This window comes from Phyllobates terribilis, unplaced genomic scaffold (genome assembly GCF_046119375.1).
Source record: "Phyllobates terribilis strain yellow unplaced genomic scaffold, ASM4611937v1 Scaffold_7__3_contigs__length_470593459, whole genome shotgun sequence".
Lineage (NCBI taxonomy): Eukaryota > Metazoa > Chordata > Amphibia > Anura > Dendrobatidae > Phyllobates > Phyllobates terribilis.
In genome coordinates this window covers 62218776-62233227 of record NW_027362767.1, presented here as the reverse complement: position 1 = coordinate 62233227, position 14452 = coordinate 62218776, and positions in this window count along the sequence as shown.

The following is a 14452-nucleotide window of genomic DNA, read 5'->3' as shown; positions in this document are numbered from 1 at the left end:
AGGTGTGTCCAAACTTTTGGTCTGTACTGTATGTATATATATATATATTTATATCTAAAGTTTGATTAACTCTTTAAGTTATGTATCTGCTGGTGTTACATTTTAAGTTGACATCCTTTGAGACATTATTGGACGATGAGACACAAATCACATACCATGCATCTAATTGTAAGAAGTGTCCCTTCAATGAAGGTGGAGACTACTTTTCTTGGTGAGTCATTTGTAGGATATGGGTCAAACCGCATTTAATTTTAGACCGCTATTATCACTTGCACTCATCTAAAGGATTTTAGATTTCAAATGAAAATATTTAGCTTATGTCTAGATGTAAATTGGATTGCCAGACTAAATAAAATAATGACTAGAGATGAGCGAACCTGAACTTAAAAGTTTGGGGTTCATACCAGACAATTAGTGTCCGGTGCTAAACACCGAACATGGACTTCTCCCAGAAGTCCTTTGCAATGTTCGTAGTTCTGGGGGAAGAGAGAGAGATTTTTCCACCTCAAAAGTTCAGGTCGTCATTGTTTTCAATGGAGTTCGGGTTCTGGTTCAAGTTTGAGTAAAGTTCTGGTACCAGAACCGAACTTTGGGATAAAGTTCAGGTAGGGTACCAGAACCCCAACTTCCATGGGTCCGCTAATCCCTAATAATGACATATATACAACCCCTGGCAAAAATTATGGAATCACCGGGCTCGGAGGATGTTCATTCAGTTGTTTAATGTTGTTGAAAAAAAGCAGATCACAGACATGGCACAAAACTAAAGTCATTTCAAATGGCAACGTTAAGGCTTTAAGAAACACTAAAAGAAATCAAGATAAAAATGTGGTACTCAGTAAGGGTAATTTTTTTCAGACCAAGCAGAGAGAAAAAATTATGAAATCACTCAATTCTGAGGAAAAAAATTATGAAAATCATGAAAAACAAACACTCAAAAGAACACTCCAATACATCATTAGTATTTTGTTGCACCACCTCTGGCTTTAATAACAGCTTGCAGTCTCTGAGGCATGGACTTAATGAGTGACAAACAGTACTCTTCATCAGTCTGGCTCCAACTTTCTCTGATTGCTGTTGCCAGATCAGCTTTGCAGGTTGGAGCCCTGTCATGTACCATTTTCTTCAACTTCCACCAAAGATTTTCAATTGGATTGAGATTCGGACTATTTGCAGGCCATGACCTTGACCTTATGTGTCTTCTTTCAAGGAATGTTTCCACAGTTTTTGCTCTATGGCAAGATGCATTATCATCTTGAAAAATGATGTCATCATCCCCAAACATCCTTTCAATTGATGGGATAAGAAAACTGTCCAAAATATCAATGCAAACTTGGGCATTTATTGAATATGTAATGACAGCCATCTGCCTTTACATGACATTCAGCCCCATATCATCAATGACTGTGGAAATTTGCATGTTCTCTTCATGCAGTCATCTTTATAAATCTCATTGGAACGGCACCAAACGAAAGTTCCAGCATCATCACTTTGCCCAATGCAGATTCGCGATTCATCACTGAATATGACTTTCATCCAGTCATCCACAGTCCACGATTGCTTTTCCTTAGCCCACTGTAACCTTGTTTTTTTCTGTTTAGGTGTTAATGATGGCTTATGTTTAGCTTTTCTGTATGTAAATCCCATTTCCTTTAGGCGGTTTCTTACAGTTTGGTCACAGACATTTACTCCAGTTTCCTCCCATTCGTTCTTCATTTGTTTTGTTGTGCATTTCCTGTTTTGGAGACATATTGCTTTAAGTTTCCGGTCTTGACGCTTTGATGTCTTCCTTGGTCTACCAGTATGTTTGCCTTTAACAACCTTCCTATGTTGTTTGTATTTGGTCCAGATTTAAGACACAGCTGACTGCGAACAACCAACATCTTATGCAACATTGCGTGATGATTTACCTTCTTTTAAGAGTTTGATAATCCTCTCCTTTGTTTCAATTGACATCTCTCGTGTTGGAGCCATGATTAGTGTTGAGCATTCCGATACTGAAATATCGGGTATCGACCGATATTCGCTGTATCGGAGTTCCGATACTCAGTTCCGATACTTTTACAATATTGAATACCGGAATCGGAAGTTCACATAATGCCTGTGCTCTGCAGTGTCTCTGAAGGATGATAAGCTGGATGGCAGCGCTCAGCTGCGATCCAGCCTGTCATCAGAATGCCATCCCAGCGTGGGAGAATTCTCCTGCTCAAGCGCTGACATTACATTATCTCCCTTACATTACAATGAAATGGAATAGCAGGAATTAATATTTTTTTAAGACGTTAATGCCACAGCCATGGTGGTTGTGGCATTACAGTGGTTGCCCAAATTGATGGGAACAGTGCTCACAGTGAAACATGAAAAGCCGGCAATTCAGCAGCGGCATATACCGGTACCCGACAATTTAGAAAGAATAGAGCTTCACACATAGATTAGATAGATAGAAACATGTCAGTCACATATATAAGAAGTGCAGTGACAGTGTTGGTTGCTGTACTTGTCATTTAGTGTTAAAGGATTTATTTAAAAAAATAATAGTGTTTTCATGCACCATCTCTTTAAAAAAGCCGGCCGGCAATTCAGCAGCGGTACCCGACAATTTAGAACAGAAAGATAGAGCATCACACATAGATTAGATAGATAGAAACATGTCAGTCACATATATAATAAGTACAGTGACAGTGTTGATTACTGTGCTTGTCATTTAGTGTTAAAATAAAGGATTTATTATTAAAAAATTGGCGTGGGGTTCCCCGTAATTTTAGTCTCTAACGGAGGTTAAGCCTGGGGCAGATGTTTGAAGCCTGGGAAGGGGGTAATACCCACGGAGCTTCCCAGGCTACTAATATCAGCCCCCAGCTGAATGCATAGCCTTTACTAGCTATTAAAATGGGGGACCTCAAAAAAAATGATGTGGGGTCCCCCCTATTTTAATAGCTAGCAAAGGCTAGGCAGACAGCTGGCGGCTGATATTAATAGCCCAGGAAGGGTGCCATGAATATTGGCCCCCTCCCAGACTAGAAACACCAGCCGTCAGCCGCCCCAGAAATGGCGCATCCATAGGATGCGCCAATTCTGGCACTGAGCCTTGCTCTTCCCACTGCCCTGTAACAGTGGCAGTGGGGTAATAGGGCTGGGGTTGATGTCAGCTTATAATGCCAGCTGACATCAAGCCCAGGTTAGTAATGGAGAGGCGTCTATAAGACACCCCCATTACTAACCCCATAGTCAAAGTTAAAAAAAAACACAAACACCCAGAATAAAGTCCTTTAATTGAAATAAACACACAATTCTTTATTGTTCTAAATTAAACCATACTTACTGTCACGCCCATTCCAGCTGAAGCCAACGATCTCCTGCAATAAAAGTAAAATAATAAAGCAACATCATCCTTACCTTTCCATGGTTCCGAGGACGGCTTCAGCTCTGCTACATTCACATGACAGGCTGGATCGCAGCAGAAAGCTGCCATCCAGCCTGTCATGCCGCAGACACTGAGAAGCGCAGGCATGCTTGCGCTCCTCAGTGTCAGGCTGTGACGGCATCCAGATGAGCTGACAATGAACTCAGCTCACCTCATGCACGTTACTGACAGTGTGGGAGAATTCTCCTGCGCATGCGGTGAGCGTGAGAGACTTGGCTCATCTGGATGCCGTCACAGCCTGACACTGGCTTCAGCTGGAATGGGCGTGATGGTAAGTATGGTTTAATTTAGAACAATAAAGAATTGTGTGTTTATTTCAATTAAAGGACTTTATTCTGGGTGTTGTGTTTTTTTTAAATACTTTACTAGAAATTCATGGCGGTCATGTCTAATATTGGCGTGACCCTATGAATTTCGGGCTTAGGGCCAGCTGATAATACCAAGCTGGCCCTAACCCCTTTATTACCCAGTGAGCCACCGCACCAGGGCCCTGGATGAGTTGGGTACAGCTGGCCCTAAGCCCGAAATTCTTGGGGTCACGACAATATTGGACATGACCGCCATGAATTTCTAGTAATTGTTCTAAATTAAACCATACTTACCATCACGCCCATTCCAGCTGAAGCCAACGATCTCCTGCAATAAAAGAAAAATAATAAACCCAGATCATCCTTACCTTTCGATGGTTCCCAGGACAGCTCCAGCTCTGCTACATCGAGATGACAGGCTGGATCGCAGCAGAAAGCTGCCATCCAGCTTGCCATGCCGCAGGCAGACACTGAGAAGCTCAGGCATGCTTGCGCTCCTCAGTGTCAGGCTGTGACGGCATAAAGATGAGCCGAGTCTCTCACGCTCACCGCATGCGCTGGAGAATTCTCCCACCCTGTCAGTGACGTGCATGAGGTGAGCTGAGTTCATTGTCGGCTCATCTGGATGCCGTCGCAGCCTGACACTGAGGAGCGCAAGCATGCCTGCGCTTCTCAGTGTCTGCGGGATGACAGGCTGGATGGTAGCTTTCTGCTGCGGTCCAGCCTGTCATCTCGATGTAGCAGAGCTGAAGCTGTCCTGGGAACCATGGAAAGGTAAGGATGATGTTGCTTTATTATTTTTCTTTTATTGCAGGAGATCGTTGGCTTCAGTTGGAATGGGTGTGATGGTAAGTATGGTTTAATTTAGAACAATAAAGAATTGTGTGTTTATTTCAATTAAAGGACTTTATTCTGGGTGTTTGTGTTTTTTTTAACTTTGACTATGGGGTTAGTAATGGGGGTGTCTTATAGACGCCTCTCCATTACTAACCTGGGCTTGATGTCAGCTGGCATTATAAGCTGACATCAACCCCAGCCCTATTACCCCACTGCCACCGCTACAGGGCAGTGGGAAGAGCGAGGCTAAGTGCCAGAATTGGCGCATCCTATGGATGCGCCATTTCTGGGGCGGCTGACGGCTGGTTTTTCTAGCCTGGGAGGGGGCCAATATTCATGGCACCCTTCCTGGGCTATTAATATCAGCCCCCAGCTGTCTGTCTAGCCTTTGCTAGCTATTAAAATAGGGGGGACCCCACATCATTTTTTTGGGGGTCCCCCATTTTAATAGCTAGTAAAGGCTAGGTATTCAGCTGGGGGCTGATATTAGTAGCCTCGGAAGCTCCATGAGTATTACCCCCTTCCCAGGCTTCAAACATCTGCCCCAGCCGTCTGCTTAACCTCCGCTAGAGACTAAAATTACGGGGAACCCCACGCCAATTTTTTTTTTAATAAATCCTTTATTTTAACACTATATGACAAGTACAGTAAGCAACACTGTCACTGTACTTCTTATATATGTGACTGACATGTTTCTATCTATCTAATCTATGTGTGATGCTCTATCTTTCTGTTCTAAATTGTCGGGTACCAATGTATGCTGCTGCTGAATTGCCGACCGGCTTTTTTAAAGAGACGGTGCATGAGAACACTATTATTTTTTTAAATAAATCCTTTACACTAAATGACAAGTACAGTAAGCAACACTGTCACTGTACTTCTTATATATGTGACTGACATGTTTCTATCTATCTAATCTATGTGTGAAGCTCTATTCTTTCTGTTCTAAATTGTCGCGTACCGGTGTATGCCGCTGCTGAATTGCCGGCTTTTCATGTTTCACTGTGAGCACTGTTCACATCGATTTGGGCAACCACCTCCCCCAATACATTCTACATTATTGTTAGTTGTTTTCCTTCATGTAGAATTAACCTGCAAGGAAAGAAAGAGTTGCATTGGTTTCCGGTATCGGAATTGGCGATATCCGATACTTTTTGTGTATCGGCCCGATCCAATCCGATCCGATATTTCCTGATATCGGAAGGTAACGCTCAACACTAGCCATGATTCATGTCAGTCCACTTGGTGCAACAGCTCTCCAAGGTGTGATCACTCCTTTTTAGATGCAGACTAGCGAGCAGATCTAATTTGATGCAGGTGTTAGTTTTGGAAATTAAAATTTACAGGGTGATTCCATAATTTTTTCCTCAGAATTGAGTGATTCCATAATTTTTTCCCTCTGCTTCTTCTGAAAAAAATTACAATTACTGAGTACCACATTTTTAATCTTGATTTCTTTTAAGTGTTTCTTAAATTCCTAAAGTTGCCATTTGAAATTACTTTAGTTTTGTGCCATGTCTGTGATCTGCTTTTTTTAAATAACATTAAACAAGTGAATGAACATCCTCCGAGCCCAGTGATTCCATAATTTTTGCCAGGGGTTGTAGAAAGCCTTCTAAAGGAGAACAACCAGAAGATACCAACCAATCAGACATCTTACTAATTGACTTATCACTGCTAGTAGAAATGTTTCTGGTTTCTTAATCGATGATAATATAGAGCCCCTAGGGTACAAACAAAATTGGCATAAGGTGCATGGCAGTAACAGCTTCATTAAAGCGGACCTGTCACGAGATTTTAAGTTGTAAAAAATGCATAAAATATTACATATATCTCTTAGACCTGTTGAGGCTGGTGTATTTACTGAATCCCTGCATAGTTCCTCTCCCGCCTAATATTGAAAGAGTATTTTATGAGTCCAGCTCCAGCTGGACTCATAAAATGTACTTTGTGGTTTGAGGATTATACAGCCATTCTGACATGGATTTTTTTTAATAGTCAGTACACAACCTCATCAGGTCTAAGAGATTTATTTAATAGTGTATACAGTATAGCACATTTCAAGCTGGTCTCTCACTAGACTATGGTGCCATTTTTAAAGGCAGCATAGTACGGGGACAGGTCTTCTCTACTACTTGTACAACTTGCTAAGTGCGATCAGAGATTACACTGGACAAAAAAAATTCACTTGTGTTACCATTTTTCGAGACCTGTAACATTTTCAGTTTTCAGGATATTGGGCTGTGTGGGAGCTTATTTTTTGCGCCCTGAGCTGATGTTTTTATTGATACAATTTTGGGGTAGATACAATGCTTTGATCACCGCTTATTGCATGTTATTGCAATGCTAAATGTAATTCTGGGGTTTCAATTTTTTTTCTCGCTATGTCGTTTACTGATCGGTTTAATTTATTTCATAGTTTGATAGATCTGACTTTTCCTAACGCAGCGAAAACAAATATGCGTATTATTTATTTATTTTTATTGGGGGGGGGAGAGGGTAATTTGAACTTTTATAAAAAAATATATATTTTTTTTCGTATTTTTAAAAACATTTTTTTTTCACTTTACTGAGTTTGTTAGCCCCCTTATGGGGCTTGAACCTACGATCATCGAATCGTTTCTACTATAGATAAAAATACCACAGTATTGCTATGCATAGCAAAAATCACGGTCTCCTATGAACGCCAGCAGACTGTCATGGCAGCCTATCGGCACTTGGCTATCATGTTACGGACGCGCCAATGGGCGCATACATTGTCGCTTCCCTCTGCTGGCACGCATTACGTGTCATTGTCACACACAGACAGCCGCAGGTGTTAGAGGCAGATGATGGCTGAATAACACAGCCATCATCTGCCCTGAAAGATTCAGGCTCGGCTTGCGAGTCCACATGAAAATCAGGGAGCCGGCATATGACATACTAGTACGTCATATGTTGGTAAGGGGTTAAAAGGGTTGTTTTCCGGTGAAAACATGTTATCACCTTCCATAGGATAGGTGATGACTTGCTGATCGGTGGAGGTCCCACTGGCAGCATGGGGCATGTTTATCCTTGTTAGGCTGGAGCGCAGTGAGCATGCTCGACCGCCGCTCCATTCGTTCCCTATGGGGCTGCTGAGCCCGAGAATGACTTGATCAGCAGTCAGGTGTCCGACCTGCGACACCATTTTATACCGGAAATAAAAGTATTCCCAGGTGTCGCCTTTGCAATATAGACCCCAAAATGTGTCCCTCTTACATTCGTGTAAAAAAATTCCCTACTATGTAAATTCATTAGGCTTCTAAGCAGGAGGTTTAATCTATGCATGTAGATTTACTGCAGCATTAGTGCCCATTTAAGATATATTAGCGTTTATTAATCTTCTCTGTAACTGACTTTGAAAGCAAAGCTTTGTTGTTGTCGGAGTGGAGTAATTATGCTCTCAATCAGTTACACTAATTTGCATCTAATTGTCTTTATTCCGCCTGTCGGGAGAACTTCAGGAACATATTGAAAAGCAGTAGCTTCTCAACACCCTGCATAAAAGCAATTCTTACTTTCTGATAACGACGAGGTACAGTACAAAGCACAGTAGTTCATACATTAGAGCCATGTGCCTGTAGAAATAAGGAACAGGGTCTTTGTGCTGATCATAGGGGACCTCATGGGCCAAACACCCGCCATGGAACATTAGTGCCCTTATCAGAGATCTGGAGTCTCTGGGCCACAATGACTTTGGATCTGACTTGGATGAGGTGTCTAAGGAATTACCCCATTCTTCACCCTCGTCCAAAAAAGGCAAAGACTTGTAGAGGCATAAAATATTAAACAAAGCTGTTACTCCCCCTCCCCGGCTCCAGCGCTGCCTCTCCGCTGCTACTCCGGTCTTTGTTGATAGGTTGCAATTGTGACGTTACATTGACAATGCAAGTGACTGCTGCTGCCGATCACTGAGCTCAGTGGCTCTGCAGATGTACATGGTCACTGAGCCCAGTGATTGACTTTGACTACTGACATCATCGATGTAATATCACCACTGCTGCCTATCAGCAAAGACAGGCGCAGCAGCGGAGAGGCAGTGCTGGAGCCAGTAGAGGGTAAATAACAGTTCGGCTTATTATTTCATACGGTCTACAATCCTTTACTTAACTGAAAGTTTATCCTGGGAAACCCCTTTTACCCCTGTATGGAGGTATGAACTCTCCCCATCGGATCTCCAAGATACAGTCTCCAGAACAGTCACTGACTGGCAGCAGCAGTACCGTATTTAGTAAAAGAGCTAAGGGTTATCACCAGGAGACGAGTCAGGATAAAAAAGGCCAAAGGCTGATAAAGAGAGATAATGAAAGGGAATGGACCACAATTTGCAGGCAAAGCGTGTCAAGCTATTTTCACTTTAAATAGGCTGTCAGGCCCAATGTCATCTTTGGCTCCTGGTTGCCTTGGCAGCCTGACTCCTCTTTGGAGTCACAAAGAGACACTGCAGAAACTGAGTAAGGTGATACAGAAACATTTTGTGAGACCTGTAGCAGTGGATTCCTTGGTGGTATAGATAAAACAGGGGTCTTTCATAGTCTTGGCGTCTCTTTTGCCATCATCCTGGTATTGCGTTCATATATTATAACCTGGTTCTGTAGACTGTGCAGATGATCATGTTACTTTTTTACAGGCAACTTTTCGGTCACTGCTGCGAGAGGAGACCACAAGTTGGGGTTAATACCCTGAGGTTAGGGCTACACAACAGCTACCATTCAGGGTGTTTGGAAAGCTATAAAACAACTCCTATGGGTATTGCAACGGCGGATTGGCTGAGAATTTGGAGATCAGCCGTAGAGGTGCTTTAAAAACCTACCCAAGCCTCGGGCTCATCTATATCAGCCTGACAGCGGAATCTAACATGGCATGCTGATACATATAGCATCATATGATTATGTGACTATGGAATTCACAGAGGAACACGGATTGTTAAATGAGGAGCGTTGTGTTCTTAGCGGTGGGCACATCGTGGCACTTCATGATGTCATCTTCCTAATGAAGCGTAAGCTATGTGAACCATGTGCATCGTGAAGTCATTTTATTGAATAGCTGGATACATCAGCCTCCGCTGACAAATCCTACAACATGCGTCCTGTCGTAGACAATCACGGATTTGTCTTTGAATGACCTCACGGAGATTGAATACTTGTTCTCTACAAGATTTAACATGTAGATCTGGTTTGGAGACTTATCATAGCTCTAAAGTATTGGAGAGGCTCAAGTAAATACGGTGTAAATAGCACAAACTTGCAAAGTTCTCAAATGTATCAGTGCCCCTATAAACAGTGCCATCCACAAAACCCTAAGAAGAAGAGTGTCCCTGGCAGTGCAGTACAGGGTGCATCACTTTTCACTACTTAAAGGGTGACACTAGCCCTGATGGCCTGGGCTCCTCGGAGCTTGAACCCATAATCCCACATCTAAATCCACTGGTGGAGAGAGACAGAATAGAACAGTATATGGGTCCTCTGCGGTCGAATAATTTTGCAATGACAGAAGCTCATGCTACTTTAGAGGTGGTAGTGGTACCTCTTGGACCCCATTGTAGATGCACAGGCTGCATCAACGATATGTTCGCCCCTTCCTGAGTCTATGGAAATATGGCTACAAGGATCAATATTCCCTAGGTCATTGATTGGGTAGTGTTATTTGGTGTAGCATAAAGGGTGAGGGCATCAATACCAGTTACAGCAGAGAGGCTCCAACCAATATAAAGCAGGACCTGTTTCCCAGGACCAGACAATGTGCCTAATTGGCTGTGGTGCCCATGGATTAAATCATAGAGTCCATATTACCAACCACAGTCCCTCCAGTCCACCACAATGACGCCCCTGCTCCATACACGGGCCATATTTTACTGCCAAAGGCAAAAGTTATCAATAAGTTTTTAACACCCAAAGAGCCAGTAGAAAGCCCGATCGATGGAAGTTATCTGCTCTTTCAGTACAGAAACATGGCATCTGGGTACAGCGGGATAGTGCAGGTAAGCCAGAATTTGCGACACTTGTATGGATTACTACTTAAAGGGGTTATCTGCTACTACGATAAAGATGTTATATCCTAAGGATAAATAATCAATATCAGACTGGTAGGGCTCAGACATCTGAGACGGCCACAGTCAGCTGTTATCAGTAGGGATGAGCAGATCCATCGAAGTTTGGGTTCTGGTACCCAACCGAACTTTAGATTCGGGTACCAGAACTGTACCCGAACTTGAACCTGAACCCAAACTTCCACTGAAATCAATGGGGACCCAAACTTTGGAGCTGGAAAATCTGTCTCCCCCTCCCCCTCCCCCTTAGACTCCCGAACTGTATAACACACTTCCAGGAGAAGGGTGTGTTCGGAGTTCCGCACCCGTGTCCAGTACGAACCCACGAACTTTACAGTTCGGGTTCGCTCATCTCTAGTTATCAGCTCCACCAGCAGCCGCATGTATACAGTGTACAGACTCGATCGGCACAGCTCCACACTCTGTTTAGTGGCTGCTCCCTGGTACTGCAGCTACTATTCACTTCAATAGGAATCGTGTTGATCTGGCTTTTATACTGTTTACATCCAACCACTGCCAGAGCTGAAAACGGCTGATCAGTGCCGGGTGTCGGACCCAATCAATATTGTTGAGGATAGGGTCACACCAGCGTATTTTCCATCATCCGAGAGAATCAGAATAATTATGCTAATCAAACTCTGATCAGAATGTGATCAGATTTGATTATCTCGGATGAGGAAAAGATGGAAAAAAAAGTCTCCATCTTCTTCATTCTGTCAGTCCATGAAAATCGGACTGCTATCAGATGTCATCCGAGTGCAGTTTAATTGTTTCCACGGACTCACTGACTTGCATAGCCGAGTGAGATCGGACAATCAGATCCAACTAGAGCATGCAGAGATTTTTTCCCTGGACAGATCCTGTCCGAGGAAAAAAACGGATATGTGAAGGGCCCCATAGACTAACAATGGCGCAAGTGCAATCTGATGTTTTGTCCAAAAATACTGTCATGTGCACGAGCCCTAAGGTTTGGTCATCAATATTGTAGTAGTAGACAACGGCTTGGAAGACAAACGTCCCATGATTACATAATACTGGGTAAATGCTTAGTCTTCAGCATCACTGCCTGCAGAGCGGGTCATCAAATTCCCATAGTATACATACAGTATAGACAGTCAGCGGACCACGACAACCTGACAACTCACAGCACTGAGGGTGAAATATATGCCATGGTCCAACAACGCAGCCCATAGATCTCGCTGTAAAAAGAGTCTGATCTCATGATAATGTAAAAATGATGTTTTTAGTAACATGATATTATGGGTTTGTTATATACTACACACAGTTCTTGAATACAACGGGATACAAACTCTTCTAGAAGCTCAGCTAAGCTGTTAGGAATGTGCCTGTCTATAACTATCAGGCTTTTCCAACAACTAAGAAGAACTATGAATGCAGCTCTAGGGTATAATCCAGGCAGCAATTCAGGATCAGCGCCAAATTAATAAAGCAATGTAGTTTCAAGTTGAATTAACTTCCTATGTACATTATGTTAATATATTCACTGTAAAATGATGTTTAAAGGTGGTCATCAGAGGGTCACTGTGCAATAGGTCTACTTCTTGTTGGTTCATGTTCTTATATATTTTGCAAAATATGCAAAAATAAGTCATCAATGAAGAGACCATGGTAGTGATCTAAAAGGGAAACTTTCAGCAGATTGATGCTGCCCAAACCGTAAGCGGCATGAATCAGACACTGGCTGTGTTAGTTCAGCCGTGCATATTTTACTCTGTAACGCTGCGGCATTTCAGAGAAAACCCTATTAGTCTCAGATGACAAGTCTGAGGCAGATACCCAGGGGCTAATCCCTCCCTAGTGACAGGTCTGACCATATACAAACACATAGGGAGAAACCCATCAATCATGGAGAGTGGGGCGATGAGATGCCACTGTGGACCTTCCTCGGAGTAGTCATCCAACTCGCATAGTCCCTCTCCAGCTTTAAAGTATTTTTTCTCTGCAGCATTTCAAAGAATAGACAAAGTAAAAAACCAAGATATGGGCGCTCCCATTCTATAATACCAAGGCTCCAAAAAAAATCAATGTTTAATAAAAATATTTTATTAATAAAAATAACTCAAGGAAGAGAAGAGTTTTTGAATATTAAATAAAAATTGCAATATAAAAACAAAACGCGTTTCGCTATCCAGCCTTCATCAGGTGTCACAATTTTTCTAGGTAGCACGTTATAAGTATTTCAAAGAATGACATATATGGCTGCAATAATGCTGGCAAACAGTGTGAATCAGCTGACAGGTTACTTTTAATTTAATAATGCAGATCTACTAATAAGTTTATGTGATATTAGGAATGGGGTATGATGAAAAATGCAACCCCTCTAATCAGTGGCGTAACTTGAAGCTTATGGGCGCCAATACAAAATCTCCAGCTATCACTGGTCTTTAATAATAATAGTTTTTTTATATGGGGCAAAGGGATCTTTGGGCCCCCCTAGTCTCCAGGGCCAAGGTGCAATGGCAACCCCTGCACCTTTTATAGTTACGCCCCCACCCCTATCCCCTGGGCTTCTCTGTCTCACCTCCTACAAAATTTTTACAGGTTACACTGCTTTGAGTTCTGACCTTGGAACATCTGAACTGTTTGGTATAATAGTAGATAGAACATACTGCGCTCATTGATTTAGACATATCGATCCATGTGTCAGAGCGTCATTTCACGAAAGCCTTTTTGACTACAGCGGGCGAAATAAGTATTGAACACGTCACCAATTTTCTACGTAAATCTATTTCTAAAGGTGCTATTGACATGAAATTTTCACCAGATGTCGGTAACAACCCACCCAATCCACACAAGCAGATAAATCATCCATAGATGACTGCTCACCTTGTAGAATATTTACTATGTGTTTCAACCCTGTATAGATTCTTGAGCTGAAACACTTAGTATATTAATAAAGAAAGCTAAGTTTCCTTTGGAAAGCTTTTTTTTCTGTTTTCAGTTCCATCATGATTCTCAGACAATCCAGAATTTGTCTGATGTTTGTTTTCTCCATTATATCTGCTTCTGTATCTGTTAGATTTCTTTTTATTTGTTACATTTGCTCAATTTACAGATAATGTTACTACTACGTGTCACTATGGAGAAACCAAAAACTTTGGCTGAAACATTTATATGACTTGAGCTCTCCAGGTATTGTAAGAAATAGAGAATGAAATGATAGGAAACACCTTATTTTGCTGCAAATTAAAAGCAGGCAAAGAAAAAAAATCACAACTTTTTGGAACTTTCACATTTTCAACAATATGAAGTAAATTACAGGAGGTGGCAATATCGCCCCGTTCCTGGACTTAAATACAAATGTAGGCAAAGTGGCCTTTATTATTACATAATTTTAAAGAAAATTGACCCCGTTCCAAAAACTTCAATATATTACATGAAATGCCCTACTTTAATGATTTATGATGAACTAGTAAGGCCTTAGATTAAAGAAATACTCCTCCTCCTCCTTCCATCAGTTTTTATCCTCTTAATATATTGCAGTAACCATATTATATAGCACTGGGTACTTACAATTGCTCATTTTGCCTTTCTACCCGGCTAATTCTTCTGTTCATTAGGTCTATGACATCACGGGATTAAAAACTGACTAGCTGAATCCTTCTAAGCTCTATGTAGAAACAGGAGGTCAATTTTCCCTGCATGAGAGATGAGTCACTGTAAAAGTCAATGGTGAAGGGAGGAGGGAGCAGCTGGGTCAGGAGTTGAAGAGGGGAATGATAAATGCTGGGACAAGAGACTTCCTGCTTCTACATAGAGCAGAGAAAAGAGAAGAATTATCTGGGTAGAAAG